The sequence below is a fragment of the Syngnathoides biaculeatus genome, chromosome 12 (genome assembly GCF_019802595.1).
Source record: "Syngnathoides biaculeatus isolate LvHL_M chromosome 12, ASM1980259v1, whole genome shotgun sequence".
In the NCBI taxonomy this organism is placed as follows: Eukaryota; Metazoa; Chordata; class Actinopteri; order Syngnathiformes; family Syngnathidae; genus Syngnathoides; species Syngnathoides biaculeatus.
In genome coordinates, this window is record NC_084651.1 from 1,148,409 (window position 1) to 1,171,197 (window position 22,789).

Genomic DNA, 22,789 nt, shown 5'->3' on the forward strand with positions numbered 1-22,789 from the left:
TTAAATATGCTTGAAAAAAAGCTTTTGCACCAATATTAAAAGTGCATTTTTTTTTTTGCAAATATACAATAGTAATCCAATAAAGAAAAGAAGAATATACAAATAAGACTTTTTAAAAAGATTTTTCTGCTTAGAAAAATTGAGAAATAAGGTAGAAAACGTGAGTGAAGTTTTTTTTAATTATTTAGAGAACGGCATACTTTGCAATAAATGTTTGCTAAAATTCAAGATAAAATATGTTAACTTAGTTTTTTGAGAAAGTAACTTCAGATTTTTTTATTGTATATTTTTTTCCATTTCTTTCGAGAAAGTTGTATTTCTCAACAATATATATAGTATTTGTTTCAAATATTTTTTTACATTATTTTAACCAAGATATATTTTTCCATTCAAAAAAATATTTGAAAAGAAAGTTTAAGAAATGTTTTTTTTCCAACATTGTTGAAAATGTCTTCTATGCTTTGAAAAATTCAATCAAATTGTATTGTTTGAGAAAAGAAAAATGTTTTTTTAAGCTATAAACATTTTGTATGACGCGCACGTCAACATTTGAGGATAAAAAGCGACACTGACTGAGCAATTTGTTCCAAACATTTTGGGTTGAAAATGATGATGAGTATAATGACAACTGGTATTGATGAGGAGAGAATAATAATCCTCCAAATGACATCTGAAAACATACACATTGTCAGAATGATGACTTTTTTGGAGCTTCTTTAATAGCATTTGTTACAAAAAAAAAAACCAGAACACATTGACCAGCGTGATTCGGGTCCAACGTTTGTTCATCAATATGAAATCCAATAAATAAAAACAATTAACAGCATGCATCACAGCAAACCAAAACGTCAGATGTCCGATTTTAAAAGTCACCCGCGAAAGGAAGCGGCTATAAAAGGGAAGCCGTAAAAACGACATTTCCAAAGCGGTTTGAGTCCGAGATGCTTTTCCGTCCGTTTAATCGTCGCACGTGTGTGTGTGTGTGTGTGAGAGTTGCGGCCTTGCTCATTTGCAGGAAAGTCCGCTGCCTGGCTTGCACCCTTGTGTCCAAATCACATGCCCCCCCCCCCCCCCCCCCGCATAATTGCATCTTTTTCCATTTGTGAGTCAGGTTGGCGGTCGAGCGGCATCGATTGCTCCATCCATCTGAGAAGAAAAGAGAGAAGTCGACGTTTAGCCATCTGCCTTTTTCGCAGAGAGCCTCACTCGCTCGCTCCCGAAGCTTCTCACAAAGAACAATTGCTCAACTTTTAGCTCTCTCTCTCTCTCTCTCTCTCTCTCTCTCTCGTCTTTCTCCCTCTCTTTTGCCGCGCTCATCACAACGCCGTGTCGCCGATCATTTCATTTGAAATACGAGTGCAGAGGAAAGGACCGTGCAAAAGCTCAAAATTCAGCGAGGGAGGTCAAGCGACCTCCACGAGGTCGAAAATGAATTGAAGAGAGAGAGAGAAAAAAACAACGAGAAGTTGCTCACATTGCAAGTAGTGTCAGTCCAGCGTCACCGCTTCTTTTTGCACTTGTGGCCTTCGTCGTTCCTTATTAAAGTTCAGGCAGTGGGTTTTTTTTTTTTTTTTGCCATAACAGAATTATTATTCTAGGGAGTTCCTCATATTGGTTCAAACTGACCTGGCAGTAGGACGTGAGGAAAATGACCTGGCCCTGACTTGCTACCTTGGGCTTCAGGAGCTTAGCTGGAAACTTATGGCGTCGTCATCATCCCAAAAAATGCAGCTGCAGAATTATTGGCCTTAAGTAAGTCACTCACTCTGTACTTTATTCAAATCTTGATATGATTTTTGAATAATGCAGTTTCTCCCTTTGTACACACGTAGGAGAGATTACGAATGTTCAGTGGTTACTAAAAACCATGTCGTTACATGAACACAATTTTTTTATGAAAGACGTGCTGGTGACCTTGGGAGTTCCATGCACTTTTTCATTTTACATTCATTTGAAGACCAAAGTGTGTACAGTCCAGAAGAGGTGGCTCGAAACGCGCTCCACTTAACTCAACAAGAAGCATTTGGAATAAATTGCAAAAAATTAAGTTTCAATACAGTATCGTATGGGCTTTTACTGGAGAATTTATGTTGAAAAGAAAAATGATTTTCACTCCCTTAAGATAACCGAAGTGCCGTATTTTGTGCGCGTTTCGATTCCAACTTCAACAAACGAACGCAGAGCGCAGTTTGCTCCAATCCCGTTTAAGCGCCCGTGACATTCAACTCCAGTTCACCAATCACACGACAGAAGGAAGTCACGTGACCAACACAACGGTTTCCCGGGCATCGGTATTAACGCCGCGTACGTCACCTCCGCTTACCGACGCGTCGGGTAGGTGTCGCCGCATATTAGCCCACATTAGCTCTATTTCATCACAGCTAAGTGGAAAAACATGCATCTGTTGAGCTACGTGGTAATCATATTCATACACACACACACACACGCAAAGATAAATCTCGCTCATACAGTGGTATTACACTGTAACGCGCATTTGTTTCTTTGTCTTCCACCCGCTCTGACTGCAATCGGGTGTGGACGCGATAGTCACGCCTGCGTAATTGGTGGCCCGCTCGCTAGTGGATGCCGCTCGCCGCCTTCCTTTACTTCCTGCTGAGTCACACGTCCGCCCACGCCGCGCCCGGCCTTCCAGTCACGTCCACTCCTTTCATCAGACGCTAAATGACCCGGGCTCGTAAAAAGCTTGGGGCTTTTTTGTTCTGTTCTGTTTTTAGCGACTGAGGCACACGAGCGCAGGGAAACCCCTCCGTGACCAGAACTGTTGAATTTGTCAATCCTACCGAGAGCCGTTCCTATTATTTTTTTTTTTTTTTTGGGCTACAAAGCTAACAGCGCGGTTGACCGCCGGTGCGTTTGCGTGTCTGGCTCAGAGTTTGCCGTCGGACGTTCCTGTGCGGCGTTTTGCATGTTCTCCTCACGCGTGTTTTTTTTTTTCAGATTTCCCGCCCACATTCTATAAACGGAAGTTTGGTTTTTTTTTTTTTGTTCTTGTTATTTGTTAATTGGAGACAAATGTGAGTGTGAACGCTCATGAGGTGTCCTGTGATTGACTAGAAATCTTTCCAGGGTGTGTTCCCCCCTTTGCCAGCACACCGTACTCGTGGTTAGGACATTCGCGTCGGCGTCAGGAGGTCCCGGTTTGAATCCATGTCCTCTCTGGCCTTCTCCGCGTGTATGTTTGAAACACATGCGTGTTGGCTTTATTCAAAACTCAAAATTGCCCATAAACGGGAACTCAAATGCCCCCCCCGCCTCCGGTTTGTGACCCGCTTTTATTCCGGCTATTGGGCTCGCTCCGAGGTTGGATGGGTTCCATGCGCAGTCGGGTGCGAAATGATGCAGTGTCGTTCTACAAGCACAATGAGAACAAGTGAGCGATTCTGCGGCGCAAACGCTGGGCGGGCGCAGGTGTCCCAAATGTTGCGTCTGGCGAGGCCGCCTGCAGCGCTTTGCACGTCTCTGCCTCAGAGTTGCATCATCCTGAGCCGCGCTGGCATGCAGCGCTGCACCCCCCCCCCCCCCGTCCCCCGCCCCCCACCCGTTTGCGCTGACTGACAGACGACACCTTTGGGCCCTGAAGAATAAAGAAAGAATCGAGGTCAAGGCCAAACTACTCGCGCTCGCTTGTGTGGCGGCCAGCAATGCAACGAAAGTGGTTTAGCCACTCAAAATAAGGAAAACGTCACAGATGACGGAAAAGTCAAATGAATAATTATGTGCAGTATTTGTTTACAACGACCGTAGTTGTTCCTTTGGGGTGCCTGTCCATCCTTTGAGTTTAACGTACAGTATTCATGAAAACACTCGAATGGTTAATCTTAGTCACATGAAAACATTTTTAAATGTTAGACATTTATACCATTTTACATAGCAATCTTTTTGATTGCTTACATAATCTTCTGTGGTAATCCTTCAACACAAAATCCATCACAAGGTATAAAGACGACATTGAACAACGTAAGAGGAAGCATCCAGCGCAAAATGCAGCAATCGACAAAGACAACAAGAACCGAGAAAATGGCCCCAAAACAAGATGGCTTCAAAATCGCCGTCACGCGCCTCTCAGGTCGAGTTGCTCAAGTTTCACAAACAAAGCCGAGCGGCTTTTTTTCCTGCCTCGTCACCCGCGGCGACCTGCGGGTCTGATCAAAGCGCTCGAAGGAGTCTTCGGTTCCGTTTCGATGCCTTTTGTGCCTTCGTCGATGCGTCGCATCGTGTATCGTTTTGTCTCGTTTAACTAGCGACTGGTCGCCGTTGTAAAACAAGCAAAGAAAAACTCTTGACTGGCTTACTTGGAGGAACAAAGTTTTAAAAGAAAAAGATCCTTTTGCTAAACACTATGTCACATTTGCTTCCTTTATTTATTCCTTTACTTGATGTGATGTTATTGGATGAAATGTTAGGTTATTTTGTTTGTTGTGTCTGGACTACGTTATTTTGTTTCTCTTTGTTCCATTAAATTGAAGTAGGTTTTTTTTTTTGTTTGTTTACTTAATTATTTAAAACCATAAAATACTTCCATGTGCAAAGTACAGAAAAAAAAAAAAAACAAGCTTCCACTAAAGAAGGTGAGCGAAATTTCCCCGGCGACTTCATTAGGGACAATTTTGCGTATCCATCGCAGAGCAATTTTACTTTCTTAAAATTAGAATGTCTATTACTGTATTACAGTATATCACACATGAATTTGATTACTGTGTATGTTTGCATGAAGAATGTAATGAGTCAGCGTGACTCAAAAGAGGAATTTTAACTTATGATCGAGAAAACTACACGCACATCGTTTCACAAAAGAAAAATCTGCCGTGTAAATTTTAGTGCGCCAAATTTGTGGTACATTCAGCTTTTAAAAACAATATTTTTCAATCGTATTATTTAGAAGTGGTGCTGATGCGTCGCTGGAATATGACTTTCACGATTTCCTTTTTACTGTGTTGGGTTCTTTGCCGATTGGCTGGGTCAGAATCACGTGGTTCCGCTTCGTTATTTGCCTTTTAGGAAATTGGAAATTGCTCCAGAAGGAACTGAAATGTTTTTAATATTAATGTATTTTGCAGAGCGCACTGATGATGATGATGATTGTGTGCTGTCGTGAGTTTATATTGGGATGAGAGACTTCTTTTTTTTTTTTAATACAATTTTGAGGAGAATGGGGGAAAAAAAAAAGAGAGAACCCCCCCCCTCCTCCTCCCCCTTCCCACAAAGTTCCAGTTCAGTTCCCAGAAACGAGAACCGCATCAAAGTTACAGGGAGGAAGTCGACGTTTATCCTCATGTCGGATGCTGTAAATCCAAAAACTTTGGTGGCTTTTTTGGTTTTTAACTTAAAATTCTCCTGAAGGCAACAAAAGGCAATCATCTTTCTTCAAATGGACACGACGAGATTGATGGCAAACGCTGACATCACCGCCGGAACTCTTTTTGAATTCAGAACCCGCCTGTTGGACCCCCCCCCCCCCCAATGGCGGCGATTGCTACATTCTAATTTTTTCCACACATGGATTTTAGGCAGGAGTCACCAACGGTGGAACACCCGCCTGCCTTCGAGGGATTCCCGCTCGCTGACGGTGTCGATACCTGCCCTGCTCAGACTGACCGGCGACCGGTTCAGGGCGTAGTCCGCCTTTCGCCCGAAGCTAGCTGGGATGGGCTCCCCCAACCCTTGTGAGGATAAGCAGCTTGGACAACGACATGGATTTTAGGCAGAGAATGCAATCTCCGTCGATTTTGCGCGTGGACGCCGACGACTTGAAGCCGAACGGAAACGCCGCGGAATCGTCGGACAAGAAATGTGTGGAAGGGCCGGCTCAAAACTGAAAGTGAAATATTTCAATTTGGGAGTGAAGATGAAAAGTACCAAAGTAAGGAATACTGCTCGTGATTGCAAAAGCAAACAATGGACCATCACAAATCTGCCCACTGGATGACTTTGTACATTTTCCGATGGCAATCAATTTCTGAACAATGAGCGATTGTCATTTTCACAGCCTCCAAAAGATATAATTACCCATGAGAAGGTGGTGGAGGGAGGGGCGGGGGCGGGGGCGCTCTCATCTCCTGTCAGCCTTCTCCTTGTTCAGCCCAAGTGCAGCTGTGAGGAGCGACAAAAGATGCGTCAGCAACTTTATCTGCCACAAGCTCAAACAGGCTCCGAAAAAAAAAAAAAAAAAAAAAAAAAGCGAAGCAGTCTTTCTAGATTTGCCACTGTCAAGCCAAATATTCTTTTGTCCAAACATTTGCTTTACTTCTTACCTTATAGATCGTGAACAATCATTAATGCTTTTAAAAATGGTGACTAATCTTTTCGAAAATGGAAAACTGGAATCCCTCAGGGATCAATTTTAGGACCATTATTCTTTTTAAATATATATGACTTGGGAGCTTGTCTCCAAATGGATGATACCTGCATGTATTTTGTTTTTATATAGTTTTGAAGGAGAACAATTCAAATTGAGTGAGATCTCAATCGCGAGTAAAAAACCTAAAAAGGTGAACGAAAGCATCCGTGTTTGTATGTTAGCGCTGGACAATCGCGATACAAAAACCAGACTATCAGTGTAATGAGCACTTCTTAGTCTGCGGCGATAAGAAATCATTTCACCTGGCTCAAAGTCCATATTTTCCACCTGTGGTGCCAAAAATAACAACAAAACAAAATCAACGCAAATGTTTAGGTACTTTCCACACGGCACACGTGACATCACGCCACATCTGAACAAGTCATCCCAACGTCAGCAATAAATGCAAAGAAAAGTCATTTTTCACGCCAACTCGTCCGCGTTTATCAATTGTCCTTGAGGCGAAAGTTGCGCTCAGCTTCTGCTTAAAAATAATAATAATAATTTTTTTAAAAAAGAGATTTGTTGCCTGTGAAGTTGTTTTTACAAGCTGTCAAAAAGAGCTCAAACGTGCGTCACGTTGGAAAGGTTTTTTTTTTTTTTTTTTTTTTTTCCCTCTTTCTCGTGAGCGCGGTGCAACGCCGTCGCTGAGGCTCAGCTGCTCTCTGGTTTGGGGGCTTTTTTTTTTTTGTTTGTTTGTTTGTTTCTTCCCACAAGAAGCGATGTCACCAGCTGCGAGGGTGGGGCCGACGTGACACATTCCCCCTGAAAAACCTCCGTGATGTCAGAGATGGGGGGGGGGGTTGTGTTTCCACTTTCTATACACATCAAGGATGCTTTAAAAGAGCAGACGCACCCCCAACAATTTCTTCAAAACTCACCAGATGAGAGAATTGCTTCACCCAAAACAAACAAAAAAAAATTGGTGTGGTATTTTTGGGAGATAATTTCATTTTTTAGATTACTTTTGATCATGAGAAAGTCTTAATTTATTTCAATTGGGGGGGGGTTATTTTCAAGGAAAAAAGTGAAATACAGCATTTCTTTTAAGTTTTTGAAGTCGTACATTTATGGGATTGACCTTTTAATTTTGTCAAGTTGAAAGTCCAACATGTCCAAATGAACCTGAAGTGCCCCCCGACCGGTTCCCACCCCCAGCCGAGACAATTCCAAAGTGCAGCCGCGGCCGTGATGTTGATAAAAGTTGAGTCAATTCCCGTTTTGGCCAAAAGTCTCGCCGAAAAAGAGAACCAACCAGTTTTTCAGATGCCAAACTTGATTAAACTTTTGCGCAGACGGGTTGATCACTTATCTACCGCGATATCATCTTCATGATCTCCGTCGCTACAGCATGTTATGATTATTGTTTTGTGAATCATCTAAATTATGAAATGAATCCAGATCTGCAATTCCCCGCGACTTCGGAGGAGGCGACAGTGAGGCAAAGTTGTGGGACTACAAGAAATCAAATGGAGTCTTTTTTTTTTCCTGCAGAGTAGGATTCCAGTTTAGGCATACTTTTATTTTATTTTATTTTTTTTAATAGAAAAAAAAAAAAAAAACGGCTTCATCAAGCCGTGCTCTCCAACGCTCACTGGAGCGGTTCGCAGCCGGGTGTGAAGCGGCTGGGATGAGAATCGGCACCTCCAAATCTGAGACCGTGGTCCTCAGTCGGAAAAGGGTGGCGTGCCCTCTCCGGGTCGGGGATGAGATCCTGCCCCAAGTGGAGGAGTTCAAGAATCGACAGGCGGATCGGTGCAGCGTCTGCAGCGATGCGGACTTTGTATGGGTCCGCTGTGGTAAAGAGCAAGCCAAGTCCAAAGGCCAAGTTCTCAATTTACCAGTCAATCTACGTTCCGAACCTCACCTACGGGCATGAGCTGTGGGTCGTGACGGGAAAAACAAGATCCCGGATCCAAGCGGCCCAAATGAGTTTCCTCCGCAGGGTGTCCGGGTTCTCCCTTAGAGAACGGCTGAGAAGCTCGGTCATCCGGGAGGGGCTCAGTGTTTTGGAACCCTCGTCCTCTGCATTGAGAGGATCCAGATGAGGTGGCTGGGGCATCTGATTCGGACGTCACCCTGGTGAGGTGTTCCGGGTCATCTCCCACGAGAAACAGACCCCGGGGACGACCCAGCGAGAGACTATGCCTCTCTTCGGGATCCCTCCGGAAGTGGCTGGGGGAAAGGGAAGACTGGGTATCCCCTGCTGAAGCTACTTCCCCCGCGACCCGATCCGGAGAAGCAGTAGAGGATGGATGGATGGATGGGAAAAAAGCATGTTTCAAAATTTCTTTTTTATGATTTAGAACAAGCATACAAAGTTTTGGGATAAAATATATATATATATATATATAAAATCACGTGACTAAGTTGAACGCATCCTGCGGTTGTTATTTATTTTTGGTTTGAATTCAGCGTAAACAATAGCTTGTTGGTTACAACAAGGCGGCGCTTGTTTGATGCAATTGCGACAACGGCTGTTAGCAATTAGTCACAACGGCGGCGCTCGCTGCATTGTGTGCGTTTGCCCTCTACAACTAACCCCCGACAACAAGACACCAGCCCCAACTTGTCGCGCCCGCTTTTGTTTTCATTGTCTCATCAAGTATCGAAAATGTCCAGGAGGCGTCGAAAGGGGACGTCACAGTGGGGGGGGGGGGGGATCAATATTTTGTGACACTGGTCAGACCTCAAAATAGGAAGAGCAAACTTTGGTCTCGTCATCACGCCACAGCTCACAAAATCATCATTTCTGACTTTTATGTGCGCTTTTAACAACACTCAAAGAAGCTTTGCAAACACACAGAATAAAAAAAAAAAATGAAAACAAAAATAAACAGATGAAACGGTTGATGGCTTCATGAAGTCGGGTTTGAACCGTTTATGTTTTTTGTTTTGTTTTTGAATGATTGTGCCGAGTCAGAAGCACAGATGTGCGGCTGCTGGAAAAAGTTCCGGAGAGCGGGGAGGGCGACGACGACGGCGACGGCGCGAGGGGCCCCGAGATGCCCCCCTCCCCACCCTCCCGGGGGGCACGGACGCCGCTTGTCAGTATTAATGTCGTAGGATTGATCATGAACATAACATGATGAAAACTGCGAGAGGACATTTTGGCAGACCGACGCGACGAGGATGCGCATTGGACAAGGTGACGCGTGCCACGTGTGGGCTTTTCAAACATGCCCGGACGTATTCCGAGCCCGTCTGCGGTGCGCAGCGCGACGAGAATGAAAATCGGGGGCAGTGAAGTCCAAGTGTGATCTCGCAGCCGCAACACAAAGAAAATCCCTTTGGAGCCATTTTGTGTTTGTCTCGATGATTTGTGCGCCAATGTGTCATTTCCCGTTTCTCTTTTGCCACGGATTCCCCAGACTCCCCCCCCCCCACCCCATTTTTGATTTTTATGTCTCTACTCGTGACAGTAGATGTTGCCATCATTGCTGTCATGTTGCCCAGTTCAACAAGCTTGAGGGGGCTAAATTGTCAAAATATTCAAATTTGTCTTTGAAGGACCCCCAGAAAATTGCCAAAATAACCCTGAAATTGCCACTTCGAAGCAAACTTGAAGACTTCCTGTCGGTGTTAGAATATTTGTTTGGGTGGTGGGGGAGGGGGGTGTTTATTTCAACTAACAAGTTGCAAAATGAAATTGGCTTCAGGGGGTGACTTCTTCTTGGAAGGACCCCTGAAAAGGGCAAAAATGGCCGCCTCAAGGCAAAATGGCAGACTGAGCGTTGGCTGGCTGCAGATTTTTGGCCGAGTCGACTTTTAATAGACACGTCTACCAAACTCCAGATCCCAGCGAGCTCAGCTTTCACACTTTTCCCGCCGTCGTGCACCGGAAAACCCGAAAGTTGTCACAGCCGCCACGGTTGTGTCGATTTATTCGTCGGGGGACATACAATTGGCTGAAATTGGACGGTTTATGTAAGCATGATGGAGATGGACGGAGACGAAAGCGAAAAATGAATTTTGGGATGGCGCAAGCAGATGGCAGCCGCACGTGAGTCGCGCCACGCATTTTTTTCCTCTTTGCCATTAATCTTTTTCATCATCATCTCGCCGTCGTCACATTGTCATGTAACAGTAAGTTGACCCGCGACTAACGCCCGTCTGGTTTCGACTTCCTTTCTACTTTCACACCTTCGCTTAGTCGGTGACACGTCGCGAGAAGTCCGATGAGGTTAATAATTAAACACGCTCGACGTAAACGTTTCGTTCCATAGCGAGCAGGAGACAAGACCGAATTATTCAAATGAGCACAACAAAAACAAAATGCACTTGAATGCCTTTTTTTTTTTTTTTTGGGTGGTGTCATAATTCAAAAGTATTTTAAATTCCTTTTTGTGCGTTTAGTCACTTTTGACTAATTGCACAAAATGAGATTTTTCAAAGTGACATCTTGTAAATAATATTTCCAGGTGATTCCCGGGCAGCTAGCTGCTAGCGTCTAACGCTGAGGAGCGAGCGGTGGATTCTATTATTTAATCAATTGCGGCCTCATAAAAGACTTTTTGGGGGTTAGTATATGATTGTAAGGTTTAAAAATAAATCAATCAATCAAAATAAAAGCCCAACAAGGCATTGATGTCCAATGCGTTGCCGGTGGCGCTTTTATTTTGACGGCAGACGTTATGAACAATCATTGTGGCGGCTGGCTTGACTGACTTTTTGGAACTTGTTGCAATATCGTCCCAACCACGGAGTTGCGCTACCTGTTGCATCACGCACGCCGAGCCCGACATCCTGATTTGCGGGTTGGGTCGCGTGACGTTCGCGAGGGCACAAATGTGACCTTGACGTCAGTGAACAGCAGAGGGCGACGTTGCCCGAAATGGCCGCACAGCGGAACAAGTGAAAATTGATGAATGAATCTGTTGACTTCGTATTGCACAAATCCATTTTCAGCAGAATATCACCGGGAGGCACGTGCAACATCTTTTTGGTCCCCAAAATGTTTCCCCTTCCGACTGAAACACAAACTCAAATCGAATCCCGCATATGTCCCGCGCAGTAGCTTTTGGCAGCTTTTGTTCGCGACTTTGTTGCGGCCGCCGGTCTTTTGGTTGCCAGTCGGAACTTGTGCCCGTTTCATGCTTGGCTTGGGCTTTACCGTCAACTTTAAAAAGGTGAACTTCAAGCTTCAAGTAGTAAACGCGACTCGTGGACTAACGGCTTGAACCTCTACTATGTCAACATGGCTGCCCGATGCCAGTAAACGGTAAACAGTAACATTAATGATAAACGTTGAAGAGGTCGCGTTTCCGTTTGTGACGTCAGTAATTTTACCCGGCCGTATTTTTCTTCTGTTCTTTATTTTCAAATGTTCCTAAATGATGGGCTGCAAATGCGCACAAGCGAGCGTACGCTAATACGGCGACGTTGAAATTAGCTGGAGATTTGCAGCCACTCGCTCACTTCTGCTAATGCGTCAAAACGAGAAGCGCGCTGAGCTTTATAGGCGGACAAATATAACTCAGCACCTTTCACACGCACACACTTTTTTTTTTTTTTTTTTACGACATTCCTACCCAACTGGTTGCGAAACAGCTGAAGTGCGTCAACATAATTAAATGGGGGGGGGGGGGCTCGAGAGTAATATCCCACATATTTTTTTCTTTGATAAATTTGTCTTTTTCATGTTTTTTCCATTTCATATGTAGACAATATGCGTTTTAATGTTAGAAATTGCATTTGTTTCCTTACCTTTCATCTACATTGTTAAATACTATGAAGTGTATAAAAAACAGTAAAACAGTAGTTACATTATGTCTGTTATGTGGATAAGAATATGACAACATATTTATTTTACAAATTGTGTTTTTACAGTTTTTATTTTAATGACATTATTGGATTATGTATGTGAAGTATATAAATGACAAAATGAAACTTTTACAATAACATAACAGGTGATGAAATGAAATGAATACATGTATTAAGTGTGATATTCATTTAAAATGTATACAAAGCAAATGAGTGCTTGTCAAAAGCAATAAATTCACAATCCGCAAGCTAGCTAATATAATATTTTGTCATCTGCAATTGGTTACTAGCATTCAAAGAATTTCACATTTCTATATTGTGTTATATTAATGTTTTAAATGTTTTAATTTTTTTCCACATTAAAGTGTGTTTTGGTTGTTGTTGTTGTGAAGATAAAAAGCCCTTAAAAAGTTGCCATTGTGCACACTTGAAGAGGCAAAGCAGATGTTCACATTTGGCTTTGCTCTCATGCGTTATTTTTAAAGCGGCCATCAAACGTCCACTCGCCCTCATCTGCCGGGCGGGTCATCGCACCATTTGCCGCAGAGGGGGGCGGAGGGCATTGCGCCACCGAGCCCGGAAAGAACGCGACTGAAACCTCAACACTTGCACGACCGCAACAGCAAATCTCCCTGCAGGTGTTTTACAGCCATGTGCTGCAATGTGGCAATATTTAACACCCCCCCCCCCCCCAAAAAAAAAAAAAAAAAACACACTCACTGCCCCTTCAAATGTCCTGGAGTGCTTGTTCCTTCCTTTTATGGCGGGAGAAAAGAGAGAGAGAGAGGGGTGGGGGCGGGGGGGCAGTGCCAAAAAGGAAGCCAAGCGGCAGCTGCAGAGCGTTTCCCGGGCCCGCGGCCGCGCCCTCCCTCCCTCCGCGTCGTCCCGTGATGCCGATGAAGTCATGAGTCTGACTCAGCACTCCTGCAGTACAAAAAGAAACGAAAATGCTTCAAAGTCACAATCTGCAAAACTTGTCGGACTCGCAAAAGACATTTGCCGATTTCTGGATGAAAATGAAGTGCGCTTAAAGCTTTCCTGCTGAATTGAAGGCCATTTTATTTATTTTTTTTTTTGGGGGGGGGACTATTGCTATTGTTCAACGTGAAGCCGGACGGCAAAACTTGCAACCGTTCCTTGTTTTGATCGATGAATCGTTGCAAAGTTGCCGACCGTTGCCGGCTGACGTTTTGGCCTCCTGGTGGCAAAACCTGAGCCGCATGTTGAAGACCGACTCGTCGTCGCGGCTCGTCATAGAAACGAGACCATTCGTGAATCCATGCGTGTCGGTGGATGGATGACTTTGGCAATTCTGTCACCACGTCAAACAACAACCATCAATGTTTGGTGTGACAGTGGGCCTCTTGGAAAACTCATTTTGGTCCTCCTTCACATTTGAGGACGACCGACACAGCAGACGATATTCAAAATTAAAGCCACGGTTCTTCGAGCGTTGCCTGGGCACTTCCGTTTAGCGTCAACGCGTGCTGATAACGACTCGGCCAAACATCTTCGAAGACAAACAGAAGAGTCCGCTCGCGATGCATTCACTGCCAAGGGAATGACAATATTCAAAAAGCCTCAAACACTTGGACAGTTAAAGAGGAAACGTCGCCCCATAGGTACATTTTGAAAGGATGAGATGCAATGATAAGATTCACCAACAGGTGGCAGACATCGTTTCCCATTGAAGAGCGGCGACGCCATGATGAAAATGAGCAAGACAAGAGAGTCACAGCACAATGGCGGAACGCGCCAGTAAGAGAAACCTCGACTGAAAAAAAAAAAAGTTGAAAATTGCGATCCGTGTGGCCATCGTTGAAGTTGTTTAACGCTGCTCTATTGTCGCGCTACGTGACAAGAAATGTGTAGAGAGACTCTCAGCCTCAGTAGGAGTTGCTGATTTGGTTAGCAACGAGTTTGAAAAGGGCTCAGCAGTCAACGCTGGCGTGTATTTGGTATTTTTGGGTGCGAAAAGCCCGGTGTCTACGGTCTAGATGTGGGCGGGGCTTCCGCTCGTCTTCTGAGCGCCGTTGCCAATAGTTGAAGCGATGAAATTGGTCTTCCTGTTCCAACACGCAGCAGCGCCAACTCATCTTCAACTCTTTTAGTCAGACGACTGCGTCACGTGCAGAAAATGCAAAAAGTCACACCGGCGAATGTCTTCAAACGTCAGGCCGGAATTTTCCAATGATTCTCCTCTGTACGGCAACGGACCACATTGACACCGATCGGTCAATATGGGTCAAGGTGTTTCTTCTGCCCCCACCCCCCAAAAAAAAAAAAAAAAAACTATTCCGGGCAAGTAATTCCTGACAACTGTGTCAGAGCACACTAAGAGAAATTAGCCAATTTTGCTTAATTGGTCCAGATTGCTCGAGACAAATGGGTGCCACTTAGTTGCAATGTCCCTCCCCCACCCCCCATAACAAAAATCAATCTCACAATTTAAAAACAAGAACACAAATTTCAAAAGTATCAAATTAAACAAGACAAGAATACGGGCCCAAGTATCGTTCTCTGTTGAACACCAAGGACCTGAAGAGCAAACGGGCTGGTCCGATGTGCCCCCGCAAGGTCATTTTGCAGTCTGGGACCAACGAAGCCCCCGCCCCCATCCGGGCTTCCGCTGAAGAGATTTGAAAACAAATGCGGTCGGATGCGCACAGCCAGCCGGCAGAGGCGAGCCGGAACGGAAGTTTTGTGTTCCAGTTTGAGGAGGCGGACTGGCTGACTCCAAAGAAAAGTGAGAGAGGCCGGCCGGAATTCAGCAGAGAGGCGATGAAAGAAAAGAGGAATTTGTTTCAAATTGCCGCTTCAAATGGCCGTTTCATTCAAAGGGAAACCTTCTCATTGGTGCAATTCCGAGTCAGCAGGAGCAATCTAGCTAACGACTGGCTAGTGATACGAAAACCTGCCTTTGGAGTTGAAATCCTCGTTTCCGCCGAGTTTATCAGGCGACGTGGAGGGCGGTCGGACAACGTCACCGACTAGCTTTCAACAGCCACGGCGGATTTTCGGACAGAAGAGGACACGCGCTTCATCTCGGAAGAAGATAAAGCGCCGAGTCATCCATCACGACCCCGACTTGATGGATTCACTTCGTCACGTCGAGTGTCCGCGGACTCGCTCGGCTTAAAAGCCCCTCTCTTTTTTTTTTCTTCTTCTTAATTTCTGTCGGTTTTGCTCAATGTCAACACGAAGTTTGCGCTCCGAACGGGTCGAAAGGAAGGCGGGACTGACAAGTGGCCCCGCCCCCGACGTATTAAAAAGCACAATGATTAACGACGTCACCCGGGGTGACGGATTGCGGGTTCTAAATGGGCGCCTGCCTGTATTTTATCTCCGCACACTTCTTACGAGGTCTTCTTTCGCGTTTTCATCACCGGATTGCAGTAGAGGCGTTTTTTTTTTTTTTGTTGTTGTTGTTGCACGTTGATTATTTCAGACTGTACACTCGTGTATACTGTACACCATTAGGAACGTGAATAAAAGTGCGGCTCAGCACTTACTTTACAATGATTTGAAGGCGATGCTTCATCTCGGTTGGAAATGAAGAAAATTCAGAACATTGACGAGCTTTTCTTTTGTGTAAAGACGTGGAAAATCAAACATGGCGGGGGGTAAATTCTCCCCCCCCCCCCCAAAAAAAAAAAGGATTCTCAAACTCATCACAAAATATGGTACGATAAAAAAATACATTTACTTTGCTTTTCCTTTTAGAAAAATATCATCTGAATTGTCTTCTTATGAGGAAAAGAATAATGCATAAAGATCATTTAGAATTGTCAATAATCGAAAGTCTAATCTGATCCACTCGAGTGTCCATTTGAACTGTTGTTGTGTTAATTAGTTGATTGATCGATGTCGATCGTTTAGGCTTTGTTGTCGTTGTGGCGAAAGGACATTTAGGGCGACATTTGTTTAAAAAAATGAAAAAAATGTGTGATCTAACTGGTGTTGTTTTGACACACCAAAAAAAAAAAAAAAAAAAAAAAAAAAACCTTCCACAGGAATCAGAACAAAGCAGCTTCTTGTCACATCTGACTTTTTATTTTTTGTTTCCCCCCCCCCCCCCATCCAGGGCATGAACGACACTGCGGGCAGAGAGGACGGCCTGAAAATAAATTAGGGATTGAGCGCACGGCACAAACAAGTCGAATCAGGTCAAACGCACCCACGTTGTCAGAACTGCGCTGACACACATTTCGGAAATTTCTTTGGACCCATCTTTCTGCTCCCTTACAAAGACGATAAATCCAATTCGCACGGCTCTCTATTGATCACGGGAGGACGGCAAATATCGGTCAGAGCTCCACTGGTGCACCCCCCAATAGGGGAAGTGCCCCCCTGTGTGGGGGCAAACATTTTTCATTTTCCATCTGCTGCTTCAGCACAACAAAGATGGCAGATTTCATTGATTTGGACACTTCAGGGAGCCTTCGATATTCTTTGCATTAGCGTTGCCTTTTTATCTTAAAATGGATTCATTTATTTTTATTTAAAATCATTGAAAAAAAAAGTTACCTTTAAAATGTCACTGTACATAAACTTGTTTATAATAAAGCAAAAATTATAAAATAAGGATGAATTCTTTCTCGACATTTTGGATTATGGTTGTTCTTTATTATCTTTTCTTTTTATGATTACAATAAAAGACTGCCCACCCCCAGAATAATAATAATTAAAAAAACGCTGTGGTGTTGATTTGATTGGCCGCTAAAGAACATTTGTGTGTGTGTGTGCGTGTGTGTAACCTGCCACACGGGGACAAACGAGTGAGTCACGGAGTTGAGTTTGGGGCCAGTTTGACGGATGAGGCCACCCCTTCAGACTACTTCACTTAACGGCCCCCACCCGGCGGCGGGTCGAAGGGCGAACGCCGCGAACGACGACTCTTCCCACGGGAGCTTATCTCCCTTTTTCTAACCTACGTCCCCGAGATGTTTATCAGGCTCACCTAGCGAGAACGGCGCCAACGCTGCGGGCAGGACTTTGCTCCCAGCTGTGTGTTTTTTTTTTTTTTTTTTTTTGTTACTTAACTGCAGATGTTTGTTTGTGAGATAATATTAAACAATGTTATCAACGTGCTGCACTTACTGTCAAGAGTGATGTTACTACCTGCTAAGTGTCACCCAGGCAAAAACAAACAAAAAAAAAAAAAACATTTTTTGAGCCAGCGAAATCATCAGATCTTTTGACGTAAGTATGAATTGTTATGTTTTCCAATGGCTTAAGTCGTGAAGGCCACCAGGCAAGTGAATTTTTAACCACATCCTGCCTGTGGGGTTCACCACATTAAAACAAAAAAACAAAAAGGGGGGAGCGAAAGACAGCTTGAGTTCCTCAATCGGTGCTGCTGTTTTGGTTAGCAACCAACTCGCAATGGGCTCAACGCTCTAATTGACCTCAATTTACGATTCCAAAACTATAGTTCATGAATTGATGAGGCGATTTGAGATTTTGATGGTTTCACGGTCGTAACTGCGTCGTAACACCCGTGCGATATAATGAAGATGGGGCGGGGGGGGGGGTGTCCTTTCAGGGTGAAAGTTGCGAGTGACGTCCTGAAAATGATTTGAATCTGTCAGTAAATGTGGAATTTGAAGGTATGATGGTGTCGACTGGCTGGCGACCAGTTCGGGGTGTAGTCTGCCTTCCGCCCCAATTTAGCTGGGATAGGCTCCTCCAGTTTTCTCCCCGGATAAATGCAGATGGGTTGCATCAGGAAGGCCAGCCGGGGTAAAAACTGTGCCAAATAAATAGGAGATGACACACTGTGGAGAGCCCTAACGGGACAAACCCAAAGAAATACATCCATGAGTCAAATTTCAATCTCCCTCAAAGGAGCAAATTTGCCCGCCTGTGGAAACGCCGGAATTTGTCATCCGTTGCCCCCCCCCCCCCCCCCCCGCCAGATGTCACGCTGTTTTACGTAGCCCGACGCAGCTAGCGGGCCCTCGCGCTAACACGCCCACGCCAGATGTGAACTCCCGCCCGCAAAGTTCAACGTTACGCTCAGGCAGCCATGTGGCTTTCATTACCTCCGTGCCATCGTTGGGGTTCAAACGAGGACAGAAAAAAAAAATACAAAATAATGTGCGGCATGAAACAATTAAGAGCGAGCGACGCGCGCACTCACTGGACCCTTCGGCCGCCGTCCCGGTTTTTCTTTTGTTGGCAAAACGGTTTCGTTTCACAGGAGATCTGCTGACTCATCGGGCGGACGTGCGGATAAAAGACGCACAAGGAGAGGTGGAACCTTCCATACGTGTATCTTTTTTTTGTAATTACTTCACCGTTCTCACATTAAAAAACCTCTTGAAACATCCAAATGGATTTGAACAACAATAACAACAACAAAAACTCACAAAAATATTGTTAGTCACGCGCACGTGCTTTTGCCTTTAAAAGGCGGGGCCTGAGGGGGTGGCATGCGAGCGTCTGCACGTGAGCTGTGGCCCACAGCAGCGCCGCCTCCAACGAAACACCGGAGCCGCGCGACCCGTGAGAAATGCAGCAAATCCTCACGGTTGAAACAAAGGAGCAAAAACGGACAGTATCACAGTATCTCATCTCAGCTTGTACAATGATTTCAAAATAAATACAGATTATTGTTTCCCGGGACAAAGAACAAACAAGTAGCGCACAGCAGTACCTTGAGATGCAAGTTAAGAGTCAAAACACGCATCTCAAATCAGCTCTTGCAATTGAGATGAACAGAAACGCCATTAATTCGTTTCATCGACTGCGCACACCGTCAGAACACCCCAATTTTTGTGTTTGTATATGGAAAATATCACTATGAGGTTGTGCTTTGTAAAAGCATGCCTAATGACATCATTAAATCACATGTAAAGAACTAAAGCACAAAAGTTGAGCTGCTCCTTCTGGCCACAAAAAAAAGTCTTTCACAGTTGACTCGGTAAGATGCATTAATGTTCATTTTTCACAAGAAAGGATCAACAACCCTCGTCCGTGTATTTTTATATCGTAATCGATTTAGGGAAGAATAATGTTCGCTGTCGTTTTCCGTCTTATCTCATTTGGAGGCGTCTTCGGCAGATTCTATTTGCATTGTGATCATTTAATACAGGTATGAAATTTAAGAATTGCAAAGATTAGCATGTAGTCCATGAGAAGAAATTGCGTGCAAAAGCTATCAAAGTTTTTTTTTTTTTTTTTTTGGTTCGGTCTTGTTGATAAGAGACGAGAAGTTGGCCTTTGGAAGCTCAGGCGTCATATTCACAAACACTTGCTGAGGTATATTTACATAAAGATGAAATAGTTGATGGTAAAATTACAAAAAAAAAAATAAGTATGAAGTGAAACGGACTTTAATGAGGTATAGCTGTGTGTCCACGTCCTTTTCCAAGTCGCGGATTTCAAATACACTGCTCATAATTTTTGGTTTTGTGCTTAGTTTGACTGTAAAATTCACCCTTCAAGCCGCTTTTTTTTTTCTTCTAAAGAGTTGCTCAATATTTGCTCAACGGCTGCTTGTCATGGAGAAAAGATGAGTTTGCTGCAACCATACGGCACGCTTATCTTCAATTTTTGCTCTGAAGTCAAAGAAAAAAAAAAAAATGAAAACCCCCCAAAACTCGGCAGAGGACAACTCGTATCGCTCGTAAGTCAAGGTCGTCTGCCATCGTGACAAAGACTTATTGATCCATCTATCATCATGATGGACGAACGTTCCCCACTTTAGTTAATCGGTCTTGAAAGGGGGATGACGTGATGGGGGGGTGAAAATAAAAGGAAGGAAAGAAGAAGAAGAGGAGGAAAGCCCCCCCCCCCCCCCCAAGAGCCGCAATGCTTTGAATGACTCAATTCTGCGCAGGGGAGAATTTTTTTAATTTTTTTTCCCATTGAGTCGCATTCCAAGTATCACAAATGTGTGACGTGCACACGTGAGCGACATCACGAGCAAAAGAAAAAAAAAAAAATCATTTCTTAGCTGCACTACCACGGACTAAACATTAGGTACCACCTCCCACTGAAAAAAAGTGCCATCAAAAAAGCAAAATGGAACAAACGGACTCATCCGAGTGCTCTGGGGGGAGTAGTTGTAGCACAGGTGGGGGTGGTAGTAGTTATGGTGGGAGGAAGAGGAAGATACGAGCTTATAATGTCGGTACTGTACTCATAAAAGGAAGTAGCAGCACCAGGAGCTGTACGAACAGTAGGACTAGTTAAAAAAAATGAAAAAAAAGTTGAGCCAGTAGTAGGAGGGACAATTAGGTAGTAATACTATTACTAGCAGAAATGTATTTGGCAGAGGAGTACGAGTCAGGCAGTAGGAGGAGAACTTGTAATGGAAAGATGAGTTGAAGTAGTACAAAGTGGAGGAGGAGGAGCACTCGATGGCGGTGAGCGCAGTAATTGTGCTCAGAGGAGTACAAGTAGGGAAAGTCGTCGTCCTCGTCGGAGGTGACGTGGAGGAGTTGCACAGTGGAAAGATGACACAACTAGTAATAGTACACGCAGGCCTCGCTCGACGACTCGGATCCGTTCCTTAAGTCGGATTCCGCCATTCAAGTCAGAATTGACATCAAATACGTGGAAATAAACAAGATGATGTGCTTGAGGTGGATGGAGGAGAAGAAGAAAGGGAGGCTGTGCTTTGCTATTGCCGAGGAACCCGGTCCTCAGTCCTAAGTCCTCAGTCCTAAGTCCTCAGTCCTCAGTCCTCAGTCCTCAGTCCTCTCCATCTCCATCTCCATCTACACAAGTATCAAAGAACCTTGTTTTGCGATTAATGCGTCCGACCTAGGAATGGAAGCCTTCACGTGCGATAAAATACGGGCTGATCTTGAGCTTTGTTTTCGTGGTCATGGATTTTCTTTTGGCCGCAGAAGCATCGCTAAAAGACTTTGGGGCCAAAATGTCGAAAAAGGAGGGCGAACATTGCAAAGATACAAACACGGACATTAGCCAGACAAAATGGCGGACGGGGCACGGGCGTTGTAAAGTCGCAACGTCTTAGGACGAGACCGTCTTAACCCGAGGACTCTCCTGGAGTTACAATTGAAGTATTAGGAGGAGGAAGAGGAGGGGAAGAACCCAGAGTTGGAGTAATGGTAGTGCGTAGTAGTCGTAGCAGAAAATGTTGTAGTGATTGGAGGTGGAGTAGTATTAGTAGCAGGGTTAGGTAGCATTCGGGTACTGCAGTAGCATTCATGTATAAGGACCGCGGTGAGAAAGTAGGAGGGAATAGTGGGAACAGTATTATCGCTGGAGGAGAAGAGATAAGTTGGAGAGAGTGGTAGACCTAAGGAAGATGAAAAGTAGTAGTACTGGTGGCAGTAGCATAAAGTTCATGATTGATTTTTGAGCAGTTTCAAAGATAACAATAACAATAACCTGCGAGTCCGTCACGTGAGATGCATTCTGACAAATGAAGCGCTAACGTATGCTCGAAGTACGCGCTCGAGCCGAGATTTCGGGAATGTTCCAAAAGTTCCTCCGGGTGCAGTAAGCCATGAGCAACGCTTGGCGAAACGCCGGGCGCGTCGGAGGGGGAAGTGAGACGTTCAAGTGCGCTGACTCACCGGTGGTGGTGAGGGGGGGGTGGTGGAGGGGGTGGGGGTTTGCAGACAACAGGGGAAAAGCCCGGCAGCAAAGTCCCAACAGGCGTGAGAACCCGGAGGAGACCGAGCCGGTTGCGGAAGGTCCCCCCGAGGTCAAGAAGCCGACGGCTGCGACCGGGAGGCCGGCGTGACATCACGTGAAGCCGGATGATGTCACGTGACGCTCACCGTTCGTGACTCGCAGAAACTTTGGATTACACAACTGCACTGACTCGCACACATTCCCCAGAAATAGATTCACAAATGCTGGAAATCAAAATGATTTTGGACAGTTGGACGTTTGATCGTGCTTCATACATCACCCCAAAAAAAAGTAGCATCACAAAGTGTTTTTAACCTGTTCATTAATCCTTTACAAGCTGTTTATGAGGGTCGCCGATGAAGCCTTTTGAAACGGTTCATTAGGTGATACCTACTTTTTAAATACTATTTTTAAAATATGTAAATTCCACATTATTTTACTTTAACAGTGTGTATAACCAATTTATTACCCATTTATTAAGTGCTTGAGAGCGCACTTATGACGGATTTACAAATTATGAATTGTTGTTGTTTTTTTTTTATTTTTAGCCAAGACTTTGTAAAGATGTCATACAATGTTTGAATGTAGCCAATTTTAGAACGTGCTTATAAACTCTTTATGAATCATTTTGAAAGTCTACGCGTAGGACTGTTGTAGTTTCAATACTTTTTTTTTTTTTTTAAAGACAAATCATACATTGCTGTTGAAGAGCTGTTTATAAAGTATTTATTAATTTAAGAATCTTAATTAGGGTAAGAGTTAATTAACAAATGATTACCTGTGTTTAAGTAGTTTTTTTTTTTTTTTTTTTACTTTCCACTTGTCGGTTGAAATTTTATAGTGATGCAAGTCGTGGGCATGTTTTTAAACAGCTAATTCAATACCAATGAAGAAAATGCTTAGTCGAGATGAATCACTTCCACCCACACACTTCCTTGACACCGATGACTGTGCCGCTTTCCTATTAGACCGGGATTTGGTCGCACCTGGTGGCATTTTAGTGTGTTTCAGAAACAGCAGTTACTGCTCATATTATATTTAGAAGTCATTTTT

The 22,789-nt window shown here is 44.3% G+C and overlaps 1 long non-coding RNA gene across 2 annotated transcripts in view; it reads right to left on the reverse strand.

Annotated features, from left to right (window-relative positions):
* Positions 1–711: 711 nt before the first annotated feature.
* LOC133509694 (uncharacterized) overlaps positions 712–22,789 on the reverse strand; it is a 46,978-nt gene continuing 24,900 nt past the window's right edge. The window contains exons 3-5 of one of the 2 annotated variants that reach the window (XR_009797423.1): positions 12,842–13,045; positions 6,028–6,111; positions 712–1,146 (exon numbers count right to left, since the gene is read on the reverse strand). This is a non-coding gene — a long non-coding RNA (uncharacterized LOC133509694). Of the gene's footprint in view, positions 1,147–1,735; positions 3,596–6,027; positions 6,112–12,841; positions 13,046–22,789 lie in introns of those variants that run through there. The other variant, XR_009797424.1, reaches the window with a different exon arrangement.